The 24,310-nt window shown below is 45.2% G+C and overlaps 1 protein-coding gene and 1 pseudogene across 9 annotated transcripts in view; one reads left to right on the forward strand and one right to left on the reverse strand.

Annotated features, from left to right (window-relative positions):
- Positions 1 to 24,310, reverse strand: part of Carmil1 (capping protein regulator and myosin 1 linker 1) — a 266,340-nt gene that overhangs the window by 170,671 nt on the left and 71,359 nt on the right. The window lies entirely within an intron of this gene.
- LOC110334229 lies at positions 8,072 to 13,289 on the forward strand (annotated as a pseudogene).

Below are 24,310 nucleotides of genomic sequence, written 5' to 3' on the forward strand. Positions count from 1 at the left end.
TAATGCATACAACATAAACACACACACACATATATATATATATATATATATATATATATATATATATATATAAATGAATAAATAAATAAATAAATAAGCCATCATCATGGTCCTGAGGCATCATGACCTCAGGCCTTGGAATGGGACTTTCTTAGACCTAGGATGAATATAAGTCAAATAAAGCTTTAAACCCAGGTCAAAGGGTTTATATGGAACCTTCATGTAGAGGCATTGACCCAGGCATGCCAGCATTTCTATCCAGATCTGCCAGTACCTTCCAAATCTTTAGGAGGAAGCAAGATCGTATGAGGCTTCCCTTCCAGCTGAATCAACTGTCATCATTGCTCCCTTGTACTGATCTCTCTCCAGGGACAGATCTCACTCCAAAGGACAGACAGTGACAGTTACAGCTAGTGACTACGAGCAGCACACACTTCGGGAGAGCACGTCCTCAGACCAAAGGAACGATGATGACAGCTAACAAATGGACACGCAGAGGACAAGAATGTGAAGTGCCACTTGTCTTTGCTGTCGTTCTCTTACCACACACACACTTACATAATTTCAACATAACTACCTGTATGTATTTCCTTCCTTCCCCTTTGTCACATTGGAATCTTCATCCAACAAACAAACAAACAAACAAATGCATTCTCTTTTCCTCTTCAGAGCAGAATTACAAAATAGTCTCCCGCTCTGCAAAAGTGCAGGTGGCACAGAGCAGACAGCCCAGACTACATAACATTACTGTGACTAGAGGCAGGGAGAATGACAATATGCACTAATTTCAGAAGGGACAAATAACGAGTGAGGGGACATGGTGGCAGCCAGTAACAACAAGGGATGGGGAGCGGGGGGGGGGGGGATCCAGACCAAGTTAAATTCTCCTGGTAACTCATTACCAAACCACTTTCTAAGTCTCTTGACTTTGGCATGCCTTTGGCATGGCCTTTAGAGCAGGTGGAAGAATTAAGCCAACTGGGGCACTAAAGACCAGGAACTTTCCTAGCCATATCAGCTGACTTCATGTGTGGTACCAAGCCCTGACTCCACTCTTCCTATATGGCCCCACTTCTATCACTGGGAACAACAGTGCCTCCATACTTAAGATACTACTTTCTGAAGATCAATCACCATTCTGACTCACTACAAAACCTTACAAGCATGGGACTTTCGGGAGCATTATCTCAGGGTTGGGGATTTAGCTCAGTGGTACAGCAATTGTCTAACAAGCACAAGGCCCTCAGCAGGATCTCTGTGCCCGGCTTTCCTCATCTGTAGAACTAAGGACCACACTGTATACCTCAATCAGGCTGTCATAAGGATGAACACAAAGTGTTCAAAATGTGATGCCATTGTCACATTCCCCAGAGCTTCTATCAGGTTATCTTCCCATGGCTGGACCCTCTTAACCATTTCATCACACCCTAGCCTGGGCTAGTTATTACTTCAAACTCCAAACCTGTAAGATTTCCTTTCTGTTTACAGCCGTGGTGCTTGGGTTCAAACCTAGAGCATCACAGACAATAATAGTCAAGTGCTCAGCTATCTCCCCAGCTCCTTTCAGAATTGCTAATTCAAGCATCCTACCCTCTGCCTGTGACCTTCAGAGTCCCCCTCCTCCTCCTCCTCCTCCTCCTCCTCCTCCTTCTCTTTCTCTAGGGATGGGAGTATGGCCATGCCATCATAAGGGCTCAGGATATCTTCTCTACCTTCACAGGATTGCCAAGACGCGAATAAAATTCGGCGTCCCTTCCACAGTGTGCTCTCCGTGCACACTGCACAGTTCTTGCAGGCCCTCTTCAGCTTCCTTTCCGTTTTGAACACAATTTCTCAACACAGGTTTGTGTACTCTGTTGGAGGCTGTGGTACAAAATCACTCCTCTAGTATTCAAAATTGGCTACTTTCCCACAACTCAACTGAAATTCCTCCTGCAGACTTCTTAACCAACTTTATGTTGTCTAGGTTGCTCTTGAACTCCTCAACTCTGGCCACCCTTAACCTTAGTTTCCAGAGTCCCAGGGTTCTGGGTTTACTACAGAATACCTTGCTTTTAAATGCTGCCCCTACCCCTGTTTGGTCATCCCATTCCTCTTTCCACATTCCAGCCTAAAGCACATCTCTGAAGAAGAACCTGAGACTTCTGGCTCCCATTCCAGGTTCCTGTCCTACTTTCCCTGAACAAGCTGAATTGCTAGGCTTGTCTATTTCCTATCTGCCAACCCCACTAAACCATAAAGTATATGGGAGCAAGAAAAGGCTGAATCTCCTTCGTTCAGTGCCCGCTATGGCACCTGGCAACACAGCCTGCTTGCACCTCTGCCTCTTGGATGTTCATTTTTCTTCCAGGCCTTATTTCCAGCAACAAAAATTCTGGATTCTAGAAGGAGACAAGTGATCCGATAATCAGAATCTGTGATTCTGCACTGCCCAGAGGCTGGGAATGTCATTCCCAGCAATGGATAGGGTTCAGGGAAATCCATCTTAATAAAAACTTCCAAAAATCTGTTCACAGAAGTAAATGATTTATGAAGGACGGAGCAGGATCCCAATGAGAAAGATTTTATAGGAAATATGAAAATTATCATGTACTATTTTTGTGATCTTTAGTTTTATAATTTAAATACTAGGCAAGCCATCTTTTTAAACCAGGACACAGAGTCAGGCTTCTTTGTACTCAGAAGGAAGAAGCAGAAAGAACACCAACTGTGAGGGTATTCTGGGCTACATGAAAAGACCCAGGTCAGCTAGATCTACACAGAGAAACTTCGTCTCACAAATTACAAACGAATAAAGCTAGGCAGAGTGGAAAGACATACTAGGCACACACTTTGGGTTTTTTTTAAGAGGGAGTTTTTCCTTCTTCAGAGCTGCAGCTATGTTTTGCTCGGAGTACAGAGAAATCAACCCTCTTCTTACAGGCACTAAGTGTCCTACCAAGTGCGCAGAACTTTTGAAACCACACTGCTGGCACTCAGTGGGAAGTAGCAGAAAGTTGTAGAGTTTCAGCTCAAGCAGGGCTCTGCAGCAGCTCTGCCAGAAGCAAGGCCTTGGCCCACCTCTCCCTCCCTCTGATTGTGGAGCAGCAGAAGTGACCCCGCCTTCTTTAATGGCCCTAACCCTTCCCATTTAATGGCCCTAACCCTTCCCAAGGTTTCCCCTCTGTGTCAGCAGCAGGCCAGATGGTAAACCTGTTGTCTATTACCAAACTGCCAACTTCCAACACAGCAGAAGGCAGGGGTGGATCTTTCTCCTGCCGCCTGTCTATGGACCTGCAGTGACCTGGCTCCAAATCTCCTTCTGTGTCCCTCTAGGGTGCTGGCGTGATGGCTACAGTCAACAGAGACACTGAGCAGCCCTCCAAGACCCAGGGCTGCCCCTGCCCTTCCCCCACATTCAACACCTAGAAGCCTGGGTGAGTGAGAAAGACAGACCATAGGTCCCCAGGAGAGGCAGACAGAGAAGAGCTGAAAGCAGAGAAACTTCAAAGTGGGGGCAGAAGCAGGCTTGTACCTGAGGGTGCTCTCCATCAGGAAATGTCCTGTGTTTTTCTCTTTTGTAGATAATGAATTTAAATTCATAGCATTTTGTTTCCCAAAGTAGTAGATTCCCTTTCAAAGCCGGCATAGTGGGCACACTTCCATAATCCTAGCACTTGGGAAGAAAGGGGCTGGAGGATTAGACTTTTAAAGTCATTTCCCATGGGGGGGATGGGAGAGAGCAGGGGGAGAGAAGAACCAAAACAAAACAAACAGAAACAAGTATTCACATTAGTACACTTGATCGATTCCATTTTCTTTAGGGGCCATGGTCAAGTATTATCACAGTCATTATTAAATAATTAAATAAATAATTTACTCATTCAACAAATATCATGTGCTTAGCACTATGTAAACAAGCGTAATAAAAAATGTTTTAATAACAGCAAAGGACACATTCCAGGGTTTTTCGAGTCTCCTCCTTAAGCGTTATTAGAATGGCAGCATGCTTGTTCTTAACAGAGGAAAATGGATCTTTCTATCAAGAGAATGATGCCCAACCGCCGTCCTGCCCCTCCATCACTTCAAAATAACATAAAACCAGACATTTCAATTCTAAAGAGTACCTTGAGGAGGAAAAGGGTGCGGCTAGCCTTTTACCTTCTCTGGTTCTTCTAAACACTGCTCTCATAGACCTTCCTACAAATGTCCTGATGTGGATATCCCAATACATAAGCTACTGGCCATGTGTGAAAAGAGAAAGTATAAGAAGCATTTGCAATGTCACTGGAGTAACTGAGGATTTTATTTACTTTCTGTGAAATTAACATGAGCCTTGTAGCTGGTAGCTACTATAATAGACCACATACCTCTAGGAAAATAATGTACTAACCAGCAAACATTCATGAGTTACTTTCCAAGTGTCCTACTTAGCATTAACTGTCAATCTGACAGCCTAGAATCAACTAGAAAAAGAATCATAATTGAATAATTGCCTCTAATGGGTTGGTCTATGGCTTGTCTGTGAGGGGTTGTCTTGACTGTCAATTGATGTAAGAGGGTCCAGCCCACTGGTAGTACCATTCCCTTGGCAGGTGGACTAAGCTGAGCATGAGCCTGTGAGGGAGCCAGCAACTGGCATTTTTTTCATGGTTTCCCTTCTGACTTCCCTTGACAATGGGCCTATAAATGGAAATAAACCAACCACTCCCCCTCCAAGTTGCCTTTGGTCCTGGTATTTGTCACAGCAACAGAACACAACCTAGAATAAGAAAACAAAATAAATTTATAGACTCTAAAAGGACATGTTCTATTTTATTACACCAAAGCCTCCTGTTTTTGCACAGAAGTGTGTTGAAGATTAACTTTTCCAGTGTTTGCGTGACTCTACTCTTTTACAGGCAATGCTTCACTCTGGCAATGTCATTCAGACACAGACTTCCTTCGCTGACGTGGACTCAATGCTAACATCGTAAGTGCCACATGAAAATTAAGACTTAAGAGCAATCCTCCAGGCTCTATGTTCAAGGCCCTTCACAGCATCCGTATCTCGTTTCTCCTCTGAGATCACAGTGAATGACAAAGCTGTGTTAGTCTCAGCATTTTTCTCTTTTAAAGATTCAAGGCAGAGGAAGATTAACAGCAGCCCGCTCCAGAGTGTATCCTCAGCTTAATCAGAAAAGGGGGAGCTTAGGAAGAGATGAAGAGGAAAATTACTTCAGAGTCAAAGAAAGCTACATACAAGTCCTCAGTCTCCCAGTTCAAAGGCAGCTGGGAGTCCTGTTCCAAAATGTCAACAGCTCAATAAATGGAGCTTTAGTCTCTGTCTGTCCTTTAAGCTGGATTTTTGAACCATCCACACATCTCAGCAACGACCCTGAGGTTTCTAAGATGCCCAATACACAGCCAAGTGATGAGGATGAAGTGGCCAGGCTGGGCCACATTAGTGAAGTGCCTATTTGTGTAATAGGGCTCATTTGTCATCCTCACTCCACCCCCACCCCCCAGATCCTAAGAGATTCCGTGGACAAGGCAACAATGATGAGGAATGATCTTCAGCCTGACAGTGAAAGGATGAGCTGTCATCAACCAGGCTAACCCTCCTGACACCCCTGACTTGCATATCCCAGAGGAAAATGGGGCAGGCAGTTCAGTCAAGTTTCGAGCCATCCTCAGGAGGAGTTAAGTTCCCTGAGAACGAAAAATCTGAGTTAAAGACAAACCGACACGGCACAAGAGGACATTACTTAAATTCCCAGTCGAGTTCCCGCCTTACACACCCTAAAGCATGCTGCTACATCTTGTAAGAGTCATTAAATGCTGACGGCCGTGCTTGAGTCCAGTGTGCTTGTAATTGTTGTACAATTCGAAATGCATCTCTCTAGGTGTAGAATATTAAATATATATGTATAAAATTTCTCTTATTATGAGACCAAAATTATCAAATAAATCTCTAAACAAAAGCATTAAATCAGCACCCAGATATGCTATAAAAAAATAAGTATATACCACCAAGTTAATTTAAAATTGGGCAGGCGGGATGGCTCAGTGGGTAAAGGGTGGTAAAAGGCCTGTGTGGGTGTGTGGTTGGCATGAGCTGGTCATATCAAAGACAATAGCCTGAGAACCATGGGAAAGTGACAAAGCCTCCCCCAGCTACCTCCGGTTGAGCCTCAGAGGAATGGCAAAACCTTCCTCTGGTCCCTGTGTGGATGTTGATAGTGTATGCAGAAAATGTCCACCATAGCTTCCCTGCCCCATATTCACAACCTGAAGGACTGCCCTCCTACCGAGACTGACCGTACTGAGATCAACTGTTTGGCTCTATGTAATAACTGTCTCTCTGTTTAACTGTCCATGAAAAACATACTGTGTTTCCAGAGCACCCCAGCTTCTCTGTCAGGGAGCCTGGACCACCCAATCCCAGCCATTCTTTCTGCGCGTGTGTCTGTATGTTTGACTTTTCTTTATTCCCTTGATGCTCAAGTCTGTCCGTGGAGCTAGGCTAGATGTAGCACAGGCCTTTCCAGCCCCCAACAAGAACAAAACAAAACACAAACCCTAGCTTTTGAGAAACTGAGAGGTTTAGTAACAGAATATACAGAAGCCTCGTACCAAATGCCCTAACATATAGTAATAAAGTCAGTGTTTCAGTTCAAGAGAAGGGGACATCAACCCTGTAACTGAGCTGTGAGTTGTTCTGTACGGATGACTCCCATCAGGAACAGCAGGACACAGTCTTGATAGTGACCCACCTTTGCAATATTCTGAAGTTGTTTGCTTGCTTGATTTCACATAGGATCTTGTTCTTCTGACCTTGATTTCACAATCCTCCTGCCTCAAAGCCTTCAGACTCTTGAGGTCACAGACCTCCTCTACCATGCCTAGTTTTTGCCCTTTTTAAGATTAAGCAGTTTCCACCGGAAGAGCTATGAGCCAACTACCTATTCATTCATATATATATATATATATATATATATATATATATATATATATATCTCCATCCTGACAAAGTAACCCAACTGGCTCCTGCCACATGGAGAAACTCTCTGCATAGGAAATTTGAGTCTGCTTACCACTTCTCAATGCGGAAAGTGTGTCCTGGGGTGATTATATCCCTGTCATGATTATCAGAAGCCTCCTTACTGTGGCCCACGCTAGTATCAGCCTCCCTGTCCTCCTGGGCTCTAATCACTGCATAGAGAAAAAACTCCCTGCCTTCTTGTCCATGTTTACTTGTTTGCCTCAGTGTCTAGAATTAAATATATACGTCTATGGCGGGGGGGGGGGGGGGGGGAAGCAGCTGCAATTCAACTCAGCTCCATTGGTTATTCCATTTTAGACTTTGAAGAAAAGATTTGATAAACGGCTTCCAATCCAACTAAAACCTCGAGCAACTATCACTTTGCAGGGGGATTTGCGACATAAAGAGGATTTGCAGTTATAAGAACAGATGATGGACAGCTCCATACATTCTAAACATTAGTGAGGCACTGAAGGACGAGTCCCTTTGAAGGCGGCTCAGTGTCTCTTGAAATAAAACTGCTGACACTTCAGATATTGTCCCTGTGTATCCCCGAGGGATTTATTTTAGGACACCTTGGGGATATCAAATCCATAATGCTGAATGTTCAAGCTCTCTACAGTGAGTGGTCGGCATTTGCATATAAACTGGACATGTCCTCCGGCATACTAAACAATCTCCGGCTCACTTGCGATACCTAACACAACATATAAAGGCTGTGTAAATAGTCGGTACGCAGTGTTCCAGTATATGACAAGAAAATAGGCCTATAAAGGCTCAAGAGAGACCATGACTTTTCCCTATAATACTGTCTGATTGATAGTTGTTGAATCCTTGCATGCTGATGCAAGGCTGGCCAGGTCCCAGTCAGAGAAGCCCAGTCGCATCACAGATCCCAACACGAGGAAACATTTGGGTAATACGGAAGGTGCAAGCAGGGATATGGGGTGTGCAGGGTGGTGGGAGAGGGGAGCTCACAGCATACTAAGTGAAAACTGACCAGGTGGAGTGACCATTGCTAGGTAAATACAAAGTTAGGATAAGCTGATGCCTTCACTCACGTCCTAGATGGTCCACTATTTCAATGCAGAGGGAGGCCACCAGAAGCAGCTTTTCTGTGCTCTCCGTATTTATGACCTCAGAGTCCTAAGGAAAGACGTTATCGGTAACGTGACTTTTACATACTTCTGGTTCTCAAAAGATGCTTCATCCAGGTTTAGGGATTTTCTAGGTGGTAGATTACCTTCTCTACATACATGAGACCTGAGTTCCATACTCAACATTAAAAAAGGGGAAAAGAAAAGCCATTTCTTATCAAAAAGGCCTCAAATGCCCAGCTCACCTGCAGGCAAGCACACGTTCTGATAAGGCACCTGTTCTGAGGCTCATCAGGGAACTCAAAATGGAAACCTGTTACAGCTACCCACCCTGTATTTATACCCCCCTCCCATCTTTCTTCTGAATGTCTCCCCACCTATCTTTGTCTTATCTTTACTCCAGAAGGGATTCAGAATGAAAGTCATTGGCCAGCACCCAACTCGTGGTAGAGTCACTGCCCAGTGGCTGCCACTCCTGATTCTTCCCCATGTCACATAATGCTCAAATAAATGCTGTTCCCTGGCAGGGTCTTGTTCTGATACTGGCAATATTTGATTGATTATAAAGCTACCACCATTCCCCACAGAGAGTTGGCCCATTTGGAGTAGAAGTCATTGCAGCTAAGACGGGCCACTTCCTGTGCCCTGTTTTACTCTCGTGGTGCTCCAAGCATCTTCCTCAGGGATGGCTCACAGAACTGAATGAAATGTTACCAGGAGACCAGGACTCTATCGGCCTCTGCCTTCCCAGCCCTGGCATTACAGATATGTAAACCATGTCTGGATCTCTTTACGTGGCTGCTGGGGGTATGGCCTCAGGTTCTTATGCTTTCCCCCGCATGCACTTCATCAACTGAGCTATCTCCTCAACAGATTCTACAGTTTACTGGACGTTATCCGATGGTGAAGATGACGTTGTTACCACTCTATTTTGTGTATGCAAACATAATTCCCATACAAAGTGGCAGTGTCCAGGATGGCCTCAAATACACTATGTAGATCAAACTGACCTCAATATGGAATGATCCTGCACCTTTTTTCCGAAGGTGTGAATACTCGGTTTATAGGCATGTACCACCATTCCCAGCATAACTGGAATTTCTTCAAATGTAGATTTACACCTAGAAGCATTTTACCCTTCCCTTAAACCTGAACAGTTAAAACTTGGATAATCTGAACATGCAACATGACCTGGAGACATGCTACAGCAGAATTGCCTGCTAGTTCTGTGCAAACTCTGACAGATTTTTCAAAAATAAATAGTAATAATAACAAAAATTTATACAGCATTTACTATATACTGGGCCTTGTGCCTGGTTTATATTAATCCATGAAGTGGGTCCCTAGGGCATTTCTGTTTCCATTTTTTTAAATTCAAACCTCTAAACTACATTAATGAATTCAATAACAAATATTACACTATAGATATCAAAATAAATTTCTTTGTCCTTAATTTGCACAGGGTAAGCATTTTAATATTGCAAATGATTAGTATGCTGGCAACATATTTAAATACTCTATTTAACAGGCTACTTACACATACCAAACTTCCAAGGTGAATGTGTGTGGACTCTCACCTGGATAATGCAGCCAAAGGGACCATCAACCACACTGGCAAGAATGCACGAGCCATACACAGGAGCAACCCAGAGACCACCCACAGCCTCAGTTTGAAAAGTCAGGATTACCTGCACTGCTTGTATCATCAAACCTGCCAACAAGCAGCCAGTCACCTGAAGCACATCTCCTGTTTGTCACGAGTGCAGAACTACTCGTGAGCAGTAAACAGACTCCAAGACCCAGAATGACCCACAGCCCCCAAGAATCTGCCCTAGGAAACCTCAAGAGCAGATGCCAAAGCCCTATGAATCCGCACTGTGGATGGGACCATCCACATCAGAGCTGACTAATCTAAAGCCAAGATGAAACGGTCACATACCCACTCGTTCCTCAAGAAAAAAAAAAATCACAGGTCTACCAGTCTGTTGTAACCAAATGCAGCAAACTCTTCGATTTTTTTGGAATAGCCAAATAAATAAATAAATAAATAAATATGGCTAGGACTTTCTTATTGGTGCATGCAAACACGTCATCCCGGGTAGTCTGAACAGAGCACGACACAAAACAGGTACTCCATTCAATAATTATTAAATTAAATGTAGGAATGAATAATTAGAATAACAGACCCAGAATTACAACCTGGCTACTCCATTCTTTAAAACCAAAATCCACAACTGGAGAAAGTGCTCCGCAGTTAAATAGTAGTTACTGCTCTCCCAGAGGACCAGCATTTGGTTCCCAGCACCTACACAGCAGCTAACCACCATCAGCCACTACAGTTCATGGGATCTGTCGCCCTCTTCTGGCATCTAAAGGCACTGCACCCAGGTGGCACACAGACATACATTCAGGTGAGATACTCACACATAAAATGAAATAGTGTTAACCAAATAGAACAAACCAAAAAGTGCCCACAGGGCCCAGAAAAAGCCTCCCTAAACACAAATACATCAATGAACTATCAAGTCTCCCTTGAAGGAGGCCTACTAGCAAACAAGAGTCAAAGCTCATTTTTGGGTGTTGACATCTAATTTTAAAAGGCCTGTTGCTGACAAATAAAGGGCTCCTTCAGGTATATCTGTGCACTGTGTGGGCACCTGGTACCCTCAGAGACAGATCCTCTAGAGCAGGAGTTAGGGGCAGTTCTGAGTGCCACGTGGGGGCTGACAACTGTGCCAGAGGCCCTCTGCAGGAGCAGCAAAGGCTCTTAAACTCTGAGCCATCTCCCCAGCCCTGATCCAGCCTCTGCTTAAGTGAAGCAGAAATGAGCTTTCCTCTGTTTTCAACCCAGAACGTACAACCGACTCCAGCATCCCCATCTCAACCTCCTGTAGGGGGCAGAAGACTGCATGAACCACCACTGGTCCATGATTAAATCTCCAGTGACCATAACCGGCACATTCTATCTATCTATCTATCTATCTATCTATCTATCTATCTATCTATCTATCTGATTTGGTTTTTTGAAATAAGATCTCTGTACGCAGCCTTGGCTGTCCTGGAACTGTGTAGATCAGCTGGCCTCAAACTCAGAGATCCATCTGCCTTTGCCTCCTGAGTGCTGGGATTAAATAAATGCAGGTAGCAGTACATTGAGATTAGCCCCTCTTTAAAAACCCTTCATTGTGGGTTTCAGAGCTGCTGTTTGCTGAGTTGAGGAGTGCTGAGAGGGGAGACATCTGGAGAATGAGTGGAAGCTCCATGCAGCTCACCTGTAACGCTGAGATGCAGTAGACAAAAGAAGTGCATAACCACTCTTTTGTGACCCATAATAGCCAACTCAGAACCCAAAGAGCGGTTCCTAAGAACTTCAACTTTAGAACTGGTTGGTCTAAAGTATAGGACGCATGGACTATTAGCTTGTAGCTCTGAGCCATAAGCTGCAGGACACTACACTAACTCCTGCTAGCTCATGGGGTGGGGGAGGGGGATATGAAATTAGGAACTGGATCCTTAACTGTGGCTTATGACCCTCCTTTGCTCCATCACCCAAGTGCTGGGGTAACAGGATGCCACACACCCAACTCCTTTCCCTGTATCCATGTATCGATTGGTTGGTGGTGCAAGGGGAGGAGGGCAGGGCACAGGACATGGCCTGGATTATTTGGAGCCAAAAATGTTATGAACAGAAACAGACAGACAGACAGACAGACACATCCTGTTTGAAAGGGCAAGAAGGGTTGAGGGATAAACATATACACTCAGATTAGGAAGGAGTAGCTAGACAGACAGACACACACACACACACACACACACACACACACAGAGGGGTTGCTAGACAGAGGACAGACACACAGATGGATACTGGGTGTGGAAGAAGGCTAGACATAAAGGAATCATTATTTTGAACCTGTGTTTCAGCAAAGCTCTCTGCAGCCAGGTGCCAGGTACAGGTTATTTATAATTTGGCAGGAAGAACTCACAGAAACTCAAAGTCTAAGCTAAGTAAGAACTCTAAAGGGCAAGAAAACATGCACTTGAATCATCAAGACTGGGAATTTCGACAGCTCAGTTATTAAAGTATTTTCACTGCTTGTAAATTCTTCCAGACTTTCTCTTCTACAGAAAGAAAAAACAAAAAGAAAAAGAAAAACATAACAAAACAAACCACTTTTTCAAGCACAAACACAGTAGAATGAGAAGAGGGCCAAGCTCCTTTCAAAACACAGGGTTCCTGGTGCCCTAGGTCCTGTGTTTGATGTGGTTGAAGACAAAAACCCACATCTGGCTAGAATGAGGACAAAGTCCAGCCTGCTGTTCCCCCAAGGAAACCTTTGCGACTTAAACGACGTGTAAGTTTCCAAAGCCTGGTGGGAAGAAGACATCCCATAAATAGATGCCAGATTAAAAAAAAAAAAAAAAAAAAAGTGGTGGGGGATAGGGGTGGGTCGGGGCCTCTAGCTGGACAGTAGGAATGCAAGAAAAGCCATAGATAATGATACTTAAGGTTTATTTACAAGCACTGTCATCGCTTCAGCTTAAGCAATAGCATTCCCCAATATCTAGACAAGATCCATTTCTAAGCTCTTCCTGTAAGCGGCCAGAGGTGACCTGTGAAGATGGTTCACTAACTCTCTTGACCCAGAAAACACCACAAAATCATGCAAATCAAGAGGTTCAAACCTTCATGTTCACTTTAAGAACACCCGGGAAACTGCCCAGGTCATCAAGGGTAGTATATATATCCACAAAGCTTCCAAGTATCTGAAGGATGTCACTTTAAAGAAGCAATGTGCACCATTCTGGAGGTATGATGGTGGAGTCGGTAGGTGTGCCCAGGCCAAACAGTGGGGCTGGACACGGGCGGGTAGCCAAAGAAGAGTGCTGAATTTTTGCTGCACATGCTTAAAAATGCAGCGAGTAATGCTGAACTTAAGGGTTTAGACGCAGATTCTCTGGTCATTGAACACATCCAGGTGAACAGGGCACCTAAGATGCGCCGACGAACCTACAGAGCTCATGGCTGGATTAACCCATCCATGAGCTCCCCCTGCCACATTGAGATGATCCTCACTGAGGAGGAACTGATTGTTTCAAAGCCAGAAGAGGAGGTTGCACAGAAGAAAAAGATATTCCAGAAGAAACTGAAGAAACAAAAACCTCATGGCATGGGAATAAATTCAGCATAAAATAAATGCAGATAAAGTGAAAAAAAAAAAAAAATGCATTCCCAAACCCCAGGAGATGCCTGGGACCTTCACCTACAGCAACCTTTCATTTATAAATCCAGCAAGCTAACAACAACAATAAAATACAGAAGTTTTAACTATATACTGTAATACAGCTGCCAAAATTCACTCCCCATGCTTTGAGATCTTTCGTAAGTAAAAACTGAGTTATTTGACTACTGTTGGGTGACTGCTGGGTGGGGAGAAAGAAATCATTCATTTGCTCAAGAGGCGGGGGAGGGGGTGCTACACACCTGAGGGTTCAGCGCTCGGCAAGTGTAGGATCAGAGTGGAAGGTAATGTCCAGCTATACGGGGAGCCCACAGCCAGACTGAGTTACAGGGGGACCCGTCTCCAAAAGAAGGGAGGAGTGGAGAGAGAGAAGGGGGAGAAGGGGAAGGGAGGAGAGTCACAAAATTCCGTCCCTCTATGCAGAATGGCACGCAATTTTAAATGAAGGATTTGTTTATTTCTGGATTTCTCCAGTTGAACTACAGATAATTTCTGATAACTAAATGGAGAGAGAGAGAGAGAGAGAGAGAGAGAGAGAGAGAGAGAGAGNGAGAGAGAGAGAGAGAGAGAGAGAGAGAGAGAGAGAGAGAGAGAGAGAGAGAGAGAGAGAGAGAGCTTGTTTCTCAAGAGATCTCTTATACCCCAGGATGGCCTAAAACTCACTAGTAGCCCAGGATGGCCTTGAACTTCTGATGCCTCTGCCTCTACCTACTAAGTGCTGAGATCAGATACATGGGCAACCACATGCAGAGGCCCGCATATTACTAAAGCCACTGAAGACAAAACCACAGGCAAAGGCATACGCACTGCAGCTGGGGTCAAAATAAATATTATGTTTTGCCTTTGTGGAATTATCTGAAAATTATGTGACTCCCCCCCCATTTTAATTTCAATTTTCTTTCTCTCACTGACAAATTAGCTTTCCTTTGGAGTGGGGAGCAGTCAACACTTCTGAGACCCAAGTCAGGCCCATTTCTGTAAATAAAAGTTTCACTATAAAGTGACCAGTCACTGTGGATACTGCCTGTGCGCACTAGACAGCAGGCCTGGGTTCTTGCCACAGAACTGGCTGACAAGCCTCGAGATCTCTATTTCAGGGCATCATATGAGTCTGTCCTTCCACCCACGTGAAATCAGGGAATTGAACTTAAGTCATCAGGCTGACAGCAAATGCCTTTACCTGCTTGCTGAGCAATACTGTGTCTTATGAATAACTTGGAGGGTATACTAACTGGAGTTAATTTTACAGGATAACCAAACCTGTTGTTTTCTCCTGGTTCTTACAGTTTTACTTCACAATTGAGATCTACCAAAAATATGCCAAAACACACTTAAAATCTCGAGGACCTAGAGTCAACCTCTAGTATCGCCAACAAGAATTGAGAAGAGTGAATTCCTAAGCACATAAGAAAAGGAACCAAACCCTGTAAAGGGCTGAGCAAGGTCTGGTGCCATGCTCCTGTAACTCCCAGTCAGGATGATGAGGGCGGAGACTTGGGAGTTCAAGGCCAATCTGGTCTCTCTACATATCGCAGCTTTGGCTCCAAAATGAGTACATGGTATAAAACAGAAGCAGGGTACACAGCCACACATATCATCACAGCTTCATACTCTAACTAAACACAATGTTTACACAAATGGGACCTAAGTACAAAGGCAATCAGAAAGGTGCCTTCTGGAAAATACAGTCAGCCCAGCCCTACGCAAAGGCGTCTCCATGGAAACGTGCAGAGAGCATCTCACTTCACCTGACCTGTACCACCTACCAGGATGCTCCTTCCGTCAACTGACAGCGAGAAGAAAGAAGCCAAGCTATGAAGCCAGCCCCTTATTCACTTGCTCCAGCTCAGTCTCCCCCACCACTGGGAGATCTCCCATGCTCTGCAGAACCTTGTTTAGTCCCACCAAACCAAGCGTTGTCCACCTTTCACCTATCTAAAAGTCTTTAAGGTCCTTTAAGGTCCCTTCCCAAATCCCAGACATCGAACGTGCACCACTGTGCATGGGCAATTCACAAAGAAGCAGATGGTGTTCCTAGGCCATGGATAGTGACAGCTTTAATCCCAATGCCTCCGGGAAGTGGACAGTACTCCTAGGCCATGAATAGTGTGGCAGCTTTAATACCAATGTCACCAGAAAGTCCCTCCCACCATACCACAGGAAGTGGATACCCCTGACTCTCCGGCTGCCCCACCTCCACCCCCACCCCCACCCCCACTCCATGTCTTAGACATAGCCTGGTGGTCTGAAAACTCCAAAAAAGTCAGGACTTAGCACATTTGCTTTTTTGTTGTTGTTGTTGTTCTCAATTCAACAATCACACTAATAACAAGTATGGCTAGGCAATTCCCACATACATTATCTTAATTCTAAAGGCAGTCTTGCAGGCAGACAGGATATTCACTAACCAAGAGGCCTTTCTTCAGCTCCAGGCTGATGTGCATCGTAAAGCTCTTCCCATAGAACTGGGAACACAGAGGACCCAAGAAGCCCCTTTCCTTTCCTCACCTTCTCCCCTCTTGCCTCTAGCTGCAAGAAAGGGGCAGGGGAGCTGCAGAGTTCCTAGATCTAAGAGTTGGGTACCAGGGTGCCCACCAGCAGTCTTTTTGAGTCCAAGACTAATAACAAACACACTACCTTGCCCCGAAGACACATAGCAATGCCTACTTAGTGAACAAAGGGAGACCAACAAACCTGGTCACAATGGCTTCCTTTCATTTTCCCATTTCTTTCTTTCTTTCTTTTTTTAAGATAGGGTTGTGCTATGTGGCTAAATGGGCTCTGAGGCCCACCAGTTGTCCTCAGACTTGTGGGAACCCCTCAACCTCCCAACTGCTGTGACTACAAGACGCATCGTCACATCAGGCTTACACAAGTCACCAAAGGGACAGAAAGACCCCCACAGCATTCCAGAAGCTACACAACTGCATGGGCTAGGGAACTCCTTCAGAGTGGTACCCAAACAAAACAAAACAAAACAAACAACAACCAATGCACGCTGTAATTTCACTCCCACAAGCAATCATGCCATGGAGACAGTTCACAACTATGTCCCATTCCTTTTCCTTTACTAGTGAAGCCATCCGTGTTTTGACAGTTGACAACTAAATACAGCCTCAAAAATAAACAGTGAGGAAAGGCCAGTCACCTCCAGGCTGATGTGCGTGGGTCATAGAGTTTTCCCACAGAACTGGGAACACAGGGGACGACCCAAGAAGCCCCTTCCTTTCCTTACTTCACCTTCCCTCTCTTGCCTCTAGCTGCAAGAGAGCTGGGGGGAGGGGGGCAGAAACTGCAGAGTTCCCAGACCTGAAATAAAAATATTCACATGTCAACACATGAAGAAGGTCCCCTATTGAGCTAGTTTCCAGTGCTTAATTCCTGTGGTTATATTCCCTGGTGTGTTTTTGTGCCTGCTGTAACAGCTTGCTGAGGGAGGACTAAGGTTAAGCCCCCTACACCTTTAAGAAGGTGACAGGGAAAACCAGCTCAGCAGAGGAGACACCAGAGTCAGAGCCAATGCCTTGACACCTTCTTGGGAAGTAGAAGCATCCAAACTATCAGCCTGGTTCACATCCAGAGAAAAAATATACTTCTGCAGCGGCCAGGCTTCCTGCAAGGCCAGGAGGGAGCTTCGAAGGCTCTGAGGTGGGGAGAAAAGCCAGCTGCTGTAGCTCCATCACAAACAAGGACCTTTCAGCCTCCCTGCCAAGGTTCCCAAGCCAAGGGGAACATCCACACCCAAGTGACTCTGGCACTTCAGAGAGCAGGGGTTTACCCACAGCTGGTCCCCTCCCTAAAAGGGTTTTACTGATGAAAGAACCTACTATGACCCGAGACCCAGCTCTCCCTGCAGGATGCAGAGTCCACAACTTCTTAGAAACTTCTCTCCACCACACCTCAGTGCTCAGTGAGGAACAGGGGGCTGGAGAGCTGGCAAATGGATAGGAAGGAATGGGAGTGGGCAGCTGTTAACACTAACACACACACACACACACACACACACAGCCTCCAAGAGGGAACAAATGGATTCCAAGAGAAGCAGCTATGGTGATTTCTGAAAGACCCTGGGGAAAAACAAAATCAAAATACAGTGCAGTGCGACCGTCAACTGCAAGGGAGCAAACTCGATGGATGTATTGAAAGCAAAGCCAGAGGCAGGCAGCTGAGCATCACTCTAAGGCTGGCTATGGCACTGAGCGTGCCCTGTGCTGAAACCTAGTTATTCTGAGTTCCCTTCCTGGGACCCATCCCCAGTGCGGACCCAAGATAGACCAAAGCATCCTAAAGTGTTTGGCTGGCACTAACGAGGCCCTGGGGTCAATCCTCAGCTTTATCAAATAGATGGCAGGTGGGCAGGTGATGATAAGAGCAGTTTTAAATTCAAAATCACAGAGAAAGAGAGCCATATAGGCTGTTCCTTGTTAACCCTGAGTCGGGGGAATCAAAGCTCTCCTAACCATTTTGTTAAAATGATAATTCTTCTCTGTGGGTCAGTACTTCTACCAAGAGGGTCAGGAGTTCAACGTGAGCCACAGCTCCTAAGCAAGAACTCTATTAAAAAAAAAAAAAAAAATCCACATCTAGAACTCTATTAAAAAAAAAAAAATCCACATCTAGATATTTCAACTATTTCGGAATTGTGCCAAGAAAAGACACAAAAGTAAAGTTGTCAGATTTAAACGTTTCCACAGGAAAAATCTGGAACTGTCAGGCCCCCGTGTTGTCATGTCATTCTCCAGGTGGCATACCCTGAAACATCTTGCTGGGTCTCCCATGTTGACTGTCTGCCCTGGGTTTCATCTGCCAACCCTGACCAGTATGCACGAGCTATTAGTAGGCGGCGGCGTTGACGACCTGCTCCTGAGCTCTGAGAGTGACATATTGAGCTAATTTAACCCAGTGGCTTTGCGATTCTTTCTCAGCCTCTTTGCAATCGCCTGCTTCGCCGGGGCAGGGAAATGGAAATTATTTCAAGAAATGGTAAAAGTGCACTGTGCTTTAGGGAACTCCACTGAACTTATTTCCCTTAGGACCATTCTCAGAAATTGCCCATCTCTGACCTCTTAAGTTTAACAGTACTTTCAAGTAACAAAGACATAGTCCTCTGAGATCCTCCGGGGAGCATCAGGAAGTACCAAATGACTGAACTCTGAACTTCTTCCCTAGCCGACATAGAAAAGTGAGGACCCAATACTGGAGACATGGTTGAGGGGAAACCTAAAGATGACAAAACTGTGAGCTACTGAATGAATTGCTGACTATCCCCAAATATTAATTCCTTCCTTGCCACCGTAATATTGGCTTTTGATTCTTCCTTCTTGAGGCCTTGACTCCTGATGCCCGCTGGACCCACTAACAGGAAAGACAAACAGCTACATCATAAACAGCTCTGAGTGCTGGGATCCCCCGCAGGGTGAGCCCTACCTTAGGACAGCTTTTCCAGCCACAGAGGACTGACTGCCTTAGCTGTTCCTCACTGCTGCCCTCCCAAACAGCTGACACAGCCTCAAGGAGAGCAGACCTTTGCCAACTCAGCAAGCACCTACTCTACCAGCCCAGCTTTCTCAAAGGCCACACTGTTCTTTGTAGCTGAAGTACACACCACCAAAAGCAACCCTAAGGCAACACATTTCATTTTCCCGTCTGAGCACTCACCAAAAGAGGGAATTGGAACCGAAAGTTGGCTTCGATCGCAGCAGCAGTTGCACCCTCCTCTATGAGACTATGCACATTCCCCAATGTACAAGAGGAAACCAGTTTACGCGGTAGCAGCTACCATGTGAAAATACTTCCATTGTAAAATTGAAGAGTGCGGCAGCGAACAACACGCCAGCATGCTCACACGTGTAATTACACAGCAGGCTGTGCGAACACTGAGCATGTGCTTCAACTCAGCAGAAGTCTAAACACTTCTAGGATACTTTGTGAGGCTCAATTACCCAGATCCAATGGTTAATTTCCTTCACATCCCAAAGGGCTCCCCCAAACTAATCACCTACCACGGGGGATGTCACCACTAGAAGCATGTTCTGAGTATGTCTGTTACTAAGCTGACAGGTGTCAACCCAATTGTTCTCCTGTGTCCTGGAAGAAGGGGCTGCGACTAACTCCCTACCTTTTGTTAACGTTTACTGATTTTATGTTTACGTGTGTGCTGTAAGTCTGTGTGCACCGCGTGCATCTAGGAGCCTTCAGAGAGGAGGGGAACGTCGGATCCCTGGATGGTTGTAGCCTCTGAGAACAGAGCCAAAGTCTTCTGCAAGAGCAGCAAGGCTGAGGGCCAGGCGCACCTGGACTGCCGGCTTCCCAACCCTCTGACTGACAGACTTCACTGCCTCAGTGATGGAAGGAGATCCATCCATTTGTGGACCTGTGGCAAAGGTTGGAAGTAATAGATTCAAATAGCCAGCCTATTAAAAAAGCTGAACTCAAAAAAGATACATACCATATGTTCCATTTATAGAATCTGACTGAAAGGATGCAATTATAGGCATGGAGAATTAGCGGTTGTCAGGAGTTGGGGACTGAGGGGAGGAGGGAAAGAGTTGGTTATGGTTATAAAAGGATCACTCAGGGCCCTGGTGAAGGAACTGTTCTGCAGTTTTTAATGGTAACTATGACAGTTTCTTGTGAAAACGTTGTACAGAGCTCAGCACACACTAGAGTACTCAAGAAACCTGAGGTTCATGAGTGGAGGAACACACACACACCCTCATAGAAGCAGGCGGAGGGAGGATGTGATAGGGTGTTTCCAGGAGGGAGGGAAACCGGGGAAGTGGATAGCAGAAAATATCCAGTTAAAAAAGAAAAAGAAAAAGAAGAAACCTGAGGTTCTAGAGGCCGGTCAATGACCACGGGGATGAGAATTCCCTCAGGACAAGCTTTAGTGTTGCTCTAGGACATTACTTTCCCTTTACAGAGCCAAACACCTGAGGAGAAACAAGGGAAGAAAGGAGGGGTTTGTTTTGACCCACTGTTCAGGGAGACAGCCCCCACCCTGCAGGAAATGCAGGCTGCCCTGCAGTTCGCACAGGCTCGTTTCACTCAGAAGCCGATGCAGCTTTCTCTCCTTTTTACTCCATCTGGTCTCCCAGCCCATAGGATGACCCTGCCCACACTTAGGGCTGGCTCTGTCCTCCTCCTCAATTAAACCTCTCTGAAAATACACAGTCACACCCAAAGGAGGGTCTCACTACAGCTCTGGGTGTTTCCTGATCCAATCAAGTTGACAGAGAAATTAGTCACTATATAGATGTGCCATTCTTGGAGGAATTGAGTCGAACTCAAGGTCACTATGTTATTTCTGGCAGCTGTATTCAATCTATAATTATCTCAAGTAAGTGTTTTATAAAATTTCATCATCTTAAAAAAAAAAAAGTTCTGGGCATGTATTCTTGGTATACTGGTCAAGTTTTCCTCTCACCACAAAACAGGCTGCTATTTCCTCCTTCCCACTAATGAGACTCTTGGATGCCCTTCTAGACTTTACTAATACCCAGGACAAATGCAAAGGGGTCCTTATGTGACTGATGAAGAAACCCCTATACAGGATAGCCACTGTGGCCGAAGCTTTCTATATGAATAACAATCATGGGCAATAATATGGAAAAGTCTGGGGGGGGGAGGAAGGGAAAAAATACGTTGTGGCCTGAAGCAAAATTTGTCCAAGGGTTCTCAGTAACACTGTAAGTCCCTAAAATGTTCCAAAATGGAGGGTCACAGAATTTTAAAATCCTGCACACATCCTCTGATATCACCAATTAAAATAAGCATCCATTAACGTCACCTCCCCCATCTCTCTTTCTACGAAGTGCCTCGTTCACTGAGCATCCAAGCAAGTGCTCCCAAGTCTAGAACTTTGGTTAGAGGAAAGGGAGTCCCAAGCACTGACACGCAGCCAGGTCCACCCAGGGATCCCGCCACCCAGGCAGGAGAACACAGCCTGAGGAAGAGAGGCTCCACGTTTGAAAGCAGAACAGTTTCAAACAGCGCTTGAATTCACTTTTCCTTTAAGACTTCCCTGGCACCCCAGCTGTACAGGGACCAACTTGGGCAGATGGCCCAACCGGCACATTCCCACATGAACCTCGGGTGAGCTGGTGTGGCAATGAGTGATCTCAGGGCAGCCGTGCTCAGCCACACTCTCAGACCAAAACCCTCTTCCCTCTCAGACACAATAACTAGAACAGCTTTATTTTAGAATAAATAAATTAAATGAATAAATAAATAAATTTAATTTAAAATAAATTTAAATAAATCCTCCTGTTGGCACACAGTGGACAAATGTGCAATCAAGAAAAACAATCTAGTACCCTGGCAAAAACACTTTCTCTACCCACTGAACCACTTTTTAAATTCAAAGTCAGGCAGAAGAGATGACTCAGTGGTTGAGAGCACTGGCTGCTCTTCCGGAGGACCCAGGTTTAATTTTTAGCACCCACATGGCAACTCACAACTGTTTGTAACTCCTGTTCCAAGGATCTGACACCCTCACACAGACATTCAGTCAAATCACAAATGTACACACAATAAAAAATAAATTTTTAAATTCAGAGTAATTTACTAGGAGTAATTCTAAGAATACCCAACTAAGAGCAGCCAATCAGGACAAATCTCAACAAATTTAGCAGCCTACTAACTATGTATCCCAAACTCAAGCTATCTCAACTCTGAAGCCTGAAGCTGGAGAATTTGACAGAAGCGTGGGGCCAAGGTTAGTAAAAATACCAGAGTGATTCCCTTAGCTCTTACTAACCGATTGCGTAACAGATAACCAACTTTTCATACCATGTTGCCCATGGAAAGGCAACATGTTCTGTGATTACAAAAAGAAGCAATCAGGCCAGGTGTGGTGGTACATGCTGTGACCCCGGGAGCATCTGGGGGGTGGAGGCCGAAGGATCAGAAAGTCAAGGGCAGCCCCGGCCACACATCATGTTTAAGGTCCACTTGTCTCAAACAAACAAACAAAAATGTAGTCATGAAACACACACTCCTCCCCTGGCTTTCCCGACCTTCTTAACTCCTGAATATACATACAATGTACGTCAAGGACGGACAGGCAAGATTTGTGTCATAATAAGAGGCACAAATGGCAAAAGATTGATCTGCCAAAACTCAGCGTCCTTTGAAGTTGACTGCAGCTTCTATGCTTTGGGCTAGATATCTCTTTCTCTCAGTTATTTTAAAAAATTAATTTCTGTTAGCACACAAAGTTATATGTTTCATTATGGCATTCTATGCAAGTATCATTAGATGTCGTTCCTAGTCCCCCGAGCCCCCCTCCACACACACTCACACACACACACACACACACACACTCACACTGCTGACTTCTTCCTTTCCTCCCCTGGCCCCAGCTCTACAACAGAGAGCAGGCCTGTGATTCAGAGGCAGAGAACTTGCCCATCATACAGAAGGCCTGGGACGTGTCTTCCCTCCTTCCTTGGAAACATCTTCAGAGACACCCCCAGAGGTGAGACCCACCGAGCCCTCAGCATTGGTGAAACCAATCAAGCTGACAACCAGAATTCCCCTTTGCCACACGTAAGGTCCTTCTGTGGAACTCTGTATACTGACAAAATCGGAGGTGGTGGCCTGTGCTTTTGAGCCAAAGGCTTACAAGCAGCTCAGTTAGACTGAATGAAAAAGGCTCAGAGAGAGGATTTGAAACACTGAGGGGGAGCCACCCAGAAACTCAAAGCAACTAGAAGCAATCAGTCAAAGACAATGTGGCCACCAAACCACATCCCTCCACCTTAATGAACATTGTTGAAATGGCTATTCCTTTATTTCACTTATCAACTATTTGTCACAAAGCATCCCTTAAGAGGCGATAAAACTCCTGCATCACTGGCCTCCCTGAATTAGGAAACTTGCCTTAAGTCATTATGGACTATAAACAGAGTCTGAAGGCTTGCCTTGGCTAAAACAGTAAGGCCACAAGCCACAAATGCTTTGGTCTGAGCTTTTGTCCACGATGTTGTTATGCTGATTGTAAAACACACGCACTCTCTCCATCACCAGTCCCTACTGGAAAATCCCACTTAGCCACTTTCATCTGTTTCATTCTACAGGTGATCCCTCTTGGAAAAATTTCAAGTAACTGACAATAATATTTTAGGCTGACACACACACACACACACAAAAGCACTCTAAGAGTGAAGTGTCTGTCATACTCCTAGGAAGCCCACTGAAACAGCTATTCTGCAGTGAGAGCCACAACCCATCTACAAAGGCAGACATGGTGGTAGGCATGTTTCATCCCAGTACTCGGGAGGTAGAGGCAGAAGGACCTAAACAAGGCCAAAGGATCCAGGAGGACGCTCACTCTCCCAGCACCACATACTAAAGCCTGAAGAGAAAGCACCCTTCCCAAAGTAGATGTGTGGCCAGGCAGCCAGGGCTCCAGGACGATGACCACTGAATTCCTGGGCTGAAGAAACCTGATAGGCTGCAGCCCCCTTGAGATAAGAACGTGGATGTCAGGGTGTGATCAGGACTAGGGAACTATCTTAGAGGAATATGGGGGGAAGAGGGGAAGGCAGGTGCTAAAAAAGATGCCTTTGCATGCTGCTCCAGCCTGAGTCCTGGGTAAGACGGAGAGAACATGTTCAGTTAACGCCTAGTGAAGTTGACCCCCTGCAACCAAGAATCCTTAGTCCCTCCTGATACGCATTAAAATTCACCTCTGCTCTGAAGCCCACTTAGTAAGCTGGCATGGTCTAACTTCTACTGGAGCAAACTCACTTGCCAGCTGTCCCACAGTAATAGGAAAAGGAGAAAAGGTCCCCCAAGGTAATCTGGTCCTTGTACTAAGTGGGAATCACTTTGTGGAAGGGACACAAGAAACAGACAAGAATATTACAAAGACATGGGTCATCCAACCCGGCCATAAATGGATTCCACAGATAAGATCAGAAAGTTCAGATCTATGGACCAGCAATGGGAACACACTAATACTGCTG

This window comes from Mus pahari, chromosome 16 (genome assembly GCF_900095145.1).
Source record: "Mus pahari chromosome 16, PAHARI_EIJ_v1.1, whole genome shotgun sequence".
NCBI classification, from domain to species: Eukaryota; Metazoa; Chordata; class Mammalia; order Rodentia; family Muridae; genus Mus; species Mus pahari.